General features: G+C 40.8%; 1 pseudogene; it reads right to left on the reverse strand.

Moving 5' to 3' along the window:
* Positions 1-9,252: 9,252 nt before the first annotated feature.
* On the reverse strand, positions 9,253-10,143 carry LOC148003448 (reticulocalbin-1 pseudogene; annotated as a pseudogene).
* Positions 10,144-10,678: the final 535 nt, after the last annotated feature.

Raw genomic sequence — 10,678 nt, forward strand, 5'->3', positions numbered from 1 at the left:
GACATCACAGAAGATTCTAGGGATCTCTTAGATACAATAGATTGTCCAGTGAAGGGCTTACTGATGATGCCACTGGGAAGTTCTATGACCTACCTGCTAACTAGCTCTCCAAAAATTGATCAATTTCTGTGCGGACCCTTTCCTCCAGTCTCTCATACATCACTGGGAATACCATTTGGCAACCTCTATTGCTAAGCTAGATGTTTCTCTGTGCATCATTAGAACTCAACAGTGCTTTTGCTGGGGAGGGTTGCTTACAACCTGAATGAGAGAACAGATTTTTCTTAGCACCCAAATCTCTAGGGACCAAGGAAGAGGGAGTTTTTTCTTTTTTTTTTTTTTTTTTTTTTTTTTTTTTTTTTTTTGGTTCTTTTTTTTTTTTCGGAGCTGGGGACCGAACCCAGGGCCTTGCGCTTCCTAGGTAAGCGCTCTACCACTGAGCTAAATCCCCAGCCCCAAGGTTTTTCTTAAAAGTAAATCTACTACTCGAGACAATGCATGTGACACACATTTCGATTCCTAAGGTTTTCCTTTTTATGGAGGCCAATATGTTTCTTCTAGACCTCTGAGTGTATAAAACCTGGAAATATTTGCTTACTGTGCAGTCTTGACAGTTGACATTGTTTTTATTTACATATCCATGTATTTCACAAAATCAATGGTCTATTATCTTATTTTTTTTAGAATAAAAACTCCTTTTTTCTTGAAACATAGGGATCAACTACAGGGCATATATAAAATAATAAATTTCTGTACCTTTTATATATTAAGTTGGACATCCTCCCTTTCTCAAATATAACAAGACAGTGAAATCGGACATCAGCGAGCAAACGTCAACCTGGACCTTGTGTTACCACATTGTAACCACATAGCCATCCCTTCTCCAATATCGTTCTTCCTGAATTTCCAAGTCCAATCCTGAGGATATTTGGGGCTACATGCTGATATTTTACTCAGAGCAAACATAAAAATCAGGTGGATGGGCAGGGAGTGGAATGGCCTAAGGTTAGGCTAAACCTCAATTTTAATGGGTCCATAAGTTCAGGAGGGAGTCCATTTGGCATTGTCATCTGTGCCTTCTGTGTCCTTATCCCGGGTGTGCTGACTCTGTGATACGATGCCACCTCACCTCACAGATGTCAGGGTGAAAATCATGTATGACTTTTCTGGGAAGAACTCTGCCTTTTACTACCATCTGGAGCTATACAACATCACTATGCACAGCTCAGAAGAGAGGGGTGGAGATTGTGGAGGCCTTAGAAGTTGAGGATCATTTCTGATTAAGGCACATATTTTTTCCTATGTAATTTTTCCCTTGCTCTTTCCCTAATGATGGTTGACTTCATTCCTGGCCTGAAGTCAACTGGATTCCAAGGTTTGGGATTAGGGAAGCCCCTCTTTTTGAGATGACAGGCCCAGCAAGGGATCCCACTGCATACAGGTTCCTATTCCCAAGGAAGTTGTTGCTGCAGAATCACAGCATGGGGGCAGCAGCACTGGACATCTCCCAGCTTTCTCTCCTGCACCTGCAGCACTTTTAATAAGGCTGTTTGTTTGTTTGTTTGCTTTTTATTGGAAATACCTACAAAGCTGGTCAAAATTAATACGTGCCTTAAATTCCAGCACCCACAAAGTATTGTTGTTTTTGCTTTTGTTTTTGTTTTATTTCATTTCATTATTTCTGTAATTGTTGTTAGGATTCTTATTGTTTTCTTTGGTAATTCCATCTAGCTATTCAATTTGTACATAGAATGTAAAGCCATGCTCTGCATGGTCCTGTTATTCATGTTAAGGATTTTTTCTTACCATAACACCACAGATGAACACAATATTTACTTTCAAATCAGGAAAACAGGCATACAGAAGAGAGCTATGTTGTTTGGTCTCAGGTAACCAGCCAATCAGGAGTGTAGGATGGCTTCCCAATGTTTTGGATCAGGTAAGCTTCTGTTATTGAGATGAAAGGCCTCTGCTGAAGCCTCCAGTTGAGTAACAGAGAGCCTGGAAAGACTGAAAGAGTGGTTGTACCTTGAAGGTGAACCTTCAGTGCCTCTGCAGCCTGAGGCAGAGTTCTACTGGGAACAGAAGAGCACTTGGCCAGAGATCATAGGGGACTGCATTTTGGTTGAGCCCTGAGACCTGGATGAGCAGAGGCCTCCACAGTCCTGATAAAGGGAAGCAGAGCCACATAGATGTGAGGGAACAATGGATCTTTGATCTGCCTGTTCTCTGCTACATTAATCTTTGCTGTATACATAGTATATGTAAATGACTGTAGATGTTAAAGCATGTGCAAGTGTAAACAGAGTAGAGTTAGTTCAGCAATACATTATGTCCCATTTTGTTAAAGACCTTTTTTTATTTCTATTTCTATTTTTTTTCTTTTTCTTGACTACTGATACCTGATTACTCTCCCACAATCCTTCCCCAATTCTCCTGGCACAGTCTTCTCTGAGTGTATGAGGGCCAACTGTCTCAGTACCTCCCTTCTTTTAACAAAGCCTTTCCTGGGTGCATTCGTGAGGATGCTGGTTTTGAATGCCTTGGACTTGGCTTTCTTCATGCTCCAGTTTGCTGGCTTTGAGAAGTTTGTGAAGAACTGTCTGTGAACTTGGTACTTCATCCAGATGGTACACAAGAGGCAGTGGTTTTGTCAATGGGTCGATAAGTTCTGGAGGGAGTCCATTTGGCATTGTGATATGTGGATTCTGTCTTCTTATCCTAGGTTTTATAATCCCACCTGAATGCTATAATGCCACCCAACCTCAGAGATGTAAGAGTGAAAATCATGTCTGACCTTTCTGGGAAGAACTCTGCCTTTTACTACCATCTGGAGTTATACAACATCACTATACAAAGCTCAGAAGAGAGGGGTGTAGATGTGCGGGCCTTAGAAGTTGAGGATCTTTTCTACTGATTAAGCCACTTGTTTTTCCTATGTAATTTTTCCCTTGCTCTTTTACTAATGATGGCTGACTTCTTTCCTGGCCTGATGTAAACTGGAGTCCAATCTTTTGGATTACCGAACCTTCTAATTTTGAGATGACAGTCCCACCAAGGGTCCTACTGCATACAGAAGGTATGAGTAACTCTCAGGGGCTGGAGTAAGTTAAAAACGTCTGTGACAACAAAGAACTGATTAAGAAAAGAAGAGACCAGCTGCTCATCAAGATCACAGTTGTATGATAGTAAGAAAATGTGAATAGGCATCAGGTGAAAAGATAAATTAATTAGGAGGTCATAGGCCTAGAAGGGTTATCCTTTGCTCTCAGTGGAGCTGCCATTCTTTCTGCCATTCCTTGTCCTCTGCCACAGGACCAGAGATTCCCCAAACAACTGGCTGGCCTTGCCAAAGACCTGGCAGGGTCTCCCTGTAGAATAAGATACTTAGAGTCCTTGAGGACTCACCAAGAGGTCTCCTCCACACAGGTTCCTTGTTGTGAAAGGGAAATGCTCCTGCAGAATCCTGCCATGGCAGCAGGAATTTCAACCTGGCTGCTCTTGGTCCAGCTCACTGGATGCAGGCCTGAGGCCCAGGGGTATCTGGGGAAAGAAGCAGCAGGCACTACCTCACAGCTCTCTCTTTGTTGGATGCAACTGCTAGGACTGTGATGGGATTTTTGTTTCTTTGTGTGTTTATTAGAAATACCTACAAAGCTGATTAAAGTTGTAACATGCCTTCATACCCAGCGTGCAGAATGTTTTTAAATCGTTGTTGTTCCTGTTTTATGTTTGGATTTTGTTTTTTAATCCCCTCAGGAAATTTACCTGTGCTTAGAATGTTAAGCATATGCTCTGGAGGGATCGATTATTCAAGTTAGTCAAAGCTTTTGTTCTCACCATCCACTCCACAGATGATGCCATTTCTTACTTTGAAATAAGAAAACAGTCATAGAGAAGTAAATTAACCTGTAAGCTATCACAGAATAAACACATCATGATTGTGGAATGGCACCCCAGTATTTTGTATTTCCTAAGTTATTTTTATTATAAACTTTTTTTTCTTTTTCTTTTTTTTTCTTTGTTTTTTTTTTTTCTTTTTTTCCCGGAGCTGGGGATCGAACCCAGGGCCGTGTGCTCGCTATGCAAGCACTCTACCGCTGAGCTAAATCCCCAACCCCTATTTTAAACTTTTTTATTGGATTTTTTGGGTACATTTCATTTTTTTTTAAATCCTTAAAGATATCTTTTATTCCTCTCCTCCCATTTACAAGGTGGAATTTCACCTGTGATTGTTAGTCCAGATAGCTTGGTCAATGGCTTAGATATCACCTTGGCCTAGTTTCCTTGGCATAAGCTGTGTTAGAAGCAGACTCAAAGGTTCAGGACTCAACAAATAATGAATTCCACTACATCTGGATACCTAGACTCACAGCCAGGAAGGGACTGGATTTCCATTCACTATTGAAAAAAAAGATGCAGTTCATTAACATGTAAAAAAATTACTCAAGTTATTAAAGTGTTTACCATGGTCATACAGTTTTCAAATACCTGGCATTCATCTTTTTCCAAATCCTAAAATTTCTTTCTTATTCACATTTTCTTTTTTTGATTATTTCTTAGTATTATTATCATATTTTTAAATTTTATTTTTTAATAGATATATACTTTTTATTTACATTTCAAACCTTATTCCCTTTCCCAGCTTTTGGTCCATAAGCCCCCCTCACGTGCCCTCTCCCATATGTATGGTCCCCCAATCCACGCCACTTAGAAACCCCTTCCCGGACATTCCCCTGCACTGAGTGTCCAACCTTGTTAAGAACAAGGGCTTCCCCTTCCACAGGTGCCCCAACAAGGCTATTCTCTCCTACATATGCAGTTGGACCCCTGGGTCAGTCCATATATAGTCTTTTGCTAGTGGTTTATTTGGTTGGCATGACTGTTCTTATGGGGTTGCAAGCCCTTCAGCTCTTTGAATCCTTTCTCTAATTCCCATAAAGGGCATCCTGTTCTCAGTTCAGCAGTTTACTGCCAGCACTGACCTCTTTATTTGACATGCTCTGGATGTGTCTCTCAGGGGAGATGTATATCCGGTCCCTTACAGTAAGCACTTTTTAGCTTCATCAATCTTACCTAGTTTTGGTGGCTGTATATATATGGACCACATGTGGGGCAGGCTCTGAATGGCTGTTCCTTCGGTCTCTGCTTTAGATTTGGCCTCCATATCCCCTCCTATGTATATTTTTGTTCCCCATTTTAAGAAGGAGTGGGAGCATCTGCACTTTGGTCATCCTTCTTCTGGAGTTTCCTGAGATCTGTAGATTGCATCTTGGGTAATTTGAGGTTTTGGTCAATATCCACTTATCAATGAGTGCATACTGTCAATGAGGGGTGCTGAGAATCTGGAAGAGAATGAGGGACAAGAGACGTGAAGAAGGACGCCAAGAGAAGAGTCTGATCAAGGTGACAATTTTATTTTTCCCCAAGGCTGAATTTGTACCATAAAATGGGTAACAGAGAGAAGAGAGAAGTAAGAAACATTTACCCACGCCAAGGACACAATATTCGTGTGGTCAGGGAATCGGCTGATGTTGACAGGATGTCAGAAAGGTCACAGGTTTGTCATATCTATTAGTCAGCAGGATGTTGGTTTTTCAGAAAGGTTACAGGTCATGACATTGGGTATCTTAACGTCACACGTTATCATATGATTATTCATCTTGCCCACCACATTTGTATTAGTCTTCTGCAGCTGGCTGGGGATTTTCCATGAACCCAGTCATACTTAATGCTCACCATAATAATAACATCAATAATGGAGGGATTCAAGGCCATCGCTCCCAACAGCATACCAAGTGTGTTTTTCTGTGATTGGATTACCTCACTGTGGATGATATTTTCTAGTTCTTTCCATTTGCCTATGAATTGAACATAGCATTGTTTTTGATAGCTGAGTGGTACTCCATTGTGTAGATGTACCACATTTTCGAATCCATTCCTCTGTTGAAGGGCATCTGGGTTCATTCCAGCTTCTGGCTATTATGAATAAGGCTGCGATGAACTTAGTGCAGCATGTGTGTTGTTGTATGTTGGAGAATCTTTTGGGTATATGCCCAGGACAGGTATAGCTGTGTGCTCAGGTAGTGCAATGTCCAATTTTCTGAGGAACCTTCAGACTGATTTCCAGAGTGCTTGTACCAGTTTGCAGTCCCAGCAAAAATGGACGAGTGTTTCTCTTTCTCCACGTCCTCCCCAGCCTCTGTTGTCACCTGAGTTTTTGATCTTAGCCATCCTGACTGGTGTGAGGTGGATTCTTAGGGTTGTTTTGATTTGCATTTCCCTGATGACTAAGGATGTTGAGCATTTCTTTAGGCGCTTTTCAGGTATTCGATATTCCTCAGCTGAGAATGTTTTCTTTAGCTCTGAACCCCATTTATTAACAGGGGTGTTTGGCTCTCTGTACTCTAACTTCTTGTGTTTTCTGTATACTTTGGATATTACCCTCCATCAGAAGCAGGATTGGTAAAGATTTTTTCCCAATCTGTTGGTTGCCTTTTTGTCCTAATGACACTGTCCTTTGCCTTACAGAAGCTTTTCAGTTTTATGAGGTCCCATTTGTCGATTCTTGATCTTAAAGCATAAGCCATTGGTATTTGTTCAGGAAATTTTCCTTAGGGCTCATGTTTTCGAGACTCTTCCCTACTTTTTTTCTATTAATTTTAGTGTATCTGGTTTGATGTGGAGGCCCTTGGTCCAATTGGATTTAAGCTTTGTACAGGGTAATAAGAATGGGTCAACTTGCATTCTTCTACATGTTGACCTCCAGTTGAACCAGCACCATTTGTTGAAAATACTATCTTTCTTCCATTGGATGTTTTACCTCCTTTGTCAAAGATCAAATGAGCATAGGTGTGTGGGTTCTTTTCTGTGTCTTCAATTATGTTCCCCTGAGCTGCCTGTCTGTATGCCAATACCATACACACTATTGCTCTGTAATACTGCTTGAGGTCAGAGATGGTGATTCCCCCAGAAGATCTTTTATTGTTGAGTAGAGTTTTGCTGTCCTGGGTTTTATGTTATACCAAATGACGGCAAATTGCACTTTCTACCTTTATAAAGAATTGAGTAGGAATATTGTTGGTGATGGCATTGTATCTGTAGATTCATTTTGGCAAAATGGCCATTTTTTACCATATTCATCCTGCCAATCTATGAGCATGGGAGATCTTTCCATCTTCTGAGATCTTCAATTTCTTTCTTCAGAGATTTGAAGTTCTTGTCATACAGATATTTTTACTTGCTTGGTTCAAGTAACAGCAAGTTATTTTATATTATTTGGGACTATTCTGAAGGGTGTCATTTCCTTAATTTCTTTCTCAGCCTGTTTACCCTTTGAGTAGAGGAAGACTACTGAATTGTTTGGGTTAATTTTATACTCGGACAGTTTGCTGAAGTTTTTGATCAGGTTAAGTAGTTCTCTGGTAGGATTTTGGTGTTGCTTATGTATACTATCATATCATCTTCAAATATTAGTGTTTTGACTTCATCCCTTCTAATTTTTATCCCTTTGACCTACTTTCACTGTTTGATTGCTATGGCTAGGACCTTAAGTACCATATGGAAAAAGTAGGGAAAGAGTGGGTAGCCTTGTCTAGTCCCTGGTTTTAGTGGGATTCCTTCAATTTTCTCAGTTTAGTTTGATATTACCTACTGGTTGGTTGTATTGTGCCTTTTCCTATATTTAGATATGGGCCTTGAATTCCTGATCTTTCCAGGACTTTATTAATGAAAGGGTATTGAATTTTGTCAAATGATTTCTCAGCATCTAATGAAATGATCATGTGGTTTTGACTTTGTTTATATGATGAATTTCGTTGATGGACTTCCGTATATTAAACCATCCCTGCATCCTTGCCATGAGGCCTACTTGATCATGATGGATGATTGTTTGGATGTGTTCTTGGATTCAGTTTGCAGGAATTTTATTGAGCATTTTTGCATTAATATTCACAAATCAAATAGGTCTGAATTTCTCTATCTTTGTTATATCTTTGTGTGGTTTAGGTATAAGAGTAATTGTGGATTCATAGAAGGCATTTGGTAGTGCTCTGTCTGTTTCTATTTTGCGGAATAGTTTGGTCAGTATTGGTATGAAGTCTTCTATGAAGATCTGATAGAATTCTGCACTAAATCCATCTGGTCCTGTGCTGTTTTTGGATGGGAGATGTTTAATAACAGTTTTTATGTCTTTATGAGTTATGGGGTTGTTTGGATGGTTTATTTGTTCTTGATTTAACTGTTGTACCTGGTATCTGTATAGAAAATTGTCCATTTCCTCCACATTTTACAGTTTTGTTGAATATATGTTTTTGTAGTAGAAACTGATGATCCTTTTAATTTCTTCAGATTTTGATGTCTCCCTTTTATTTCTGATTTTATTAATTTGGATACACTCTCTGTGACCTCTGGTTAGTATGGCTAAGTGTTTATTTATCTTGTTGATTTTCTCAAAGAACCAGCTCCTGGGTTTCCTGATTCTTTTAATACTCGGTTTTGTTTCTTCTTGTTTCATTTCAGCCCTGAGTTTGATTATATCCTGCCTTCTACTCAATTTTTTTTCTAGAGGTTTTTGGTGTGCTGTCAAGCTGCTGACATATGCTCTCTCCTGTTTCTTTTTGCAGGCACTCAGAGCTGTGAGTTTTCCTCTTAGCATTGCTTTTATTGTGTCCTATAAATTTGGGTATGTTGTACCTTCATTTTCATTAAATTCTAAGAAATCTTTAATTTCTTTCTTATGTCTCCAATGACCAAGTTGTCATTGACTTCAACTTCCATGTGTATGTGAGCTTTCTGTACTTTTTGTTGTTATTGATCAGCAGCCTTAGTCCGTGGGTTTTTGATACGAGGCATGGGATTATTTCTATCTTCCTGTATCTGTTGAGGCCTGTTTTGTGACCGATTATATGGTCAATTTTGTAGAAGGTACCATGAGATGCTGAGAAGAAGGTATATCCTTTGGTTTTAGGGTGTAATTTTCTATAAATATATGTTAAATCCATTTGTTTCATAACTTCTGTTAGTCTTTCTATGTCTCTGTTTAATTTCTGTTTCCCTGATCTGTCCATTGATGAAAGTGGGGTGTTTAAATCTCCTACTATTATTGTTTGGTACAATGTATGATTTTTTCGAGCTTTAGAAAGGTTTCTCATTGTTTAGGGACACAACTGCTATATACTTGACAAATATAGCAATAACCCAGAACATCCGCAGGAAGCCTGTGACCGTTGGCCACATGAGGATGAGTGTCTTTCAAAATTCATCATGATTTTTGATAAGATCTTCCGCATAATTGGTGGCTTGGCTTCCCTCAAACATGGTCCAGTTGTCTAGAATCTCCTCCTTGGACAGCATCTCATGCTTGTTTTCGTCTGACTCATACACCAGATGATGGGCCTCAGCCTGTGCATGCTCATAGTTCTGAGGGAGGATCCAGTGGTGAATCTCATCCTAGTCCAGCTTCCCATCCTTGTTCAGATCTGGGAAATCATTGAACTGCTCCCCAGACAAAACCCAGTCTGTCTTAGGGCAATTGTTCTCATGGGAAAAAGATGTCCACAATGTACTCATCCTAGTCCACAAAACCATCCCGTTCTTGTTGATATCCTCCAGGGTTTCCAGAACTACAATCTCCTCATATGTTCTAAATCCTCTTAGTGTAGAAAAGCAATGAACCCGATCTGAGTAGCTGTCAGGTCACCGTCAAGGCCTTAAACCTCCTCTCATCTCGTGGAGGCAACGTTTTAAAGTTGTGATGATCAGAGCTATCTTGGAATTCAGCAAGGTGTCCCAGGTAGTAGCCATAGGTGGCCTGCTTGTATTCTTCCCAGGAGATCTTTTCCTCTATGTCCCTATCATAATCCTTCCAGAGTTTAGCCACATTATGGTTGATGTACCTTTTCTGTACCTGTTTGACCCAAACTTTCAGGTCTTCAGTAGTAACAAGGCCACCTCCATCATTGTCAATTGGATCAACAATTTTCCCCAGCCTCTCCTGCTCTCATCCAGGCTTAGCTGATCAAAGGTCCTGGAGTCCTCCTTGCCCAGGAAGACCTCATGATTGTACAGGAAGCTGTCCTTGTCCTCTGGTTGCCACTCGCCCTGCTCTGAATCGAGACAAACCATGTGCTCCTTGCTCATCATGCTCTTGGCCCTGAACACCAGGACCAGTGCCAGCAGCAGCCCATGGGGACTCCCAGACTGACACCATGCACCACAGTTGCGATCAAAGGGAGGCAGCAGGGAAGTAGGGACTCAGAGCACCTTAGCCTCTGTCCATCCAGAGAGGGCTTTTGTTACATTTCCAATGTTATCCCTTTTCCTGGTTTCCCATCCAAAAAACCCCTTATAGCACGCCTCCCCCTTCTACTATGAGGGTCATACCACACCCACCCAAATATCCAGCTCTCCTTGCCTCCCTGTTCTGGTTTATCCTATACTGTGGCATCAAGCCTTGACAAGAGCAAGGGCTTCTCCTCCCATTTGTGCCCAAGAAGGCCATCCTCTTCTACATATGCAGCTGTAGCCATAGGTCTGTCCATGTGTACTCTTTCGATGGTGGTCTCGGCCCTGGGAGCTCTGGGTGTTTTTTAGTGTTGTTCTTATGGGGCTGTAAACCCTTTCAGCTCCCTCAATCCTTTCTCTTACTCCTCCAATGGGGACCCTGCTCTCAGCTGAA

The sequence above is a fragment of the Rattus norvegicus genome, chromosome 9, assembly GCF_021556685.1.
Source record: "Rattus norvegicus strain SHRSP/BbbUtx chromosome 9, alternate assembly SHRSP_T2T, whole genome shotgun sequence".
Taxonomy (NCBI): domain Eukaryota; kingdom Metazoa; phylum Chordata; class Mammalia; order Rodentia; family Muridae; genus Rattus; species Rattus norvegicus.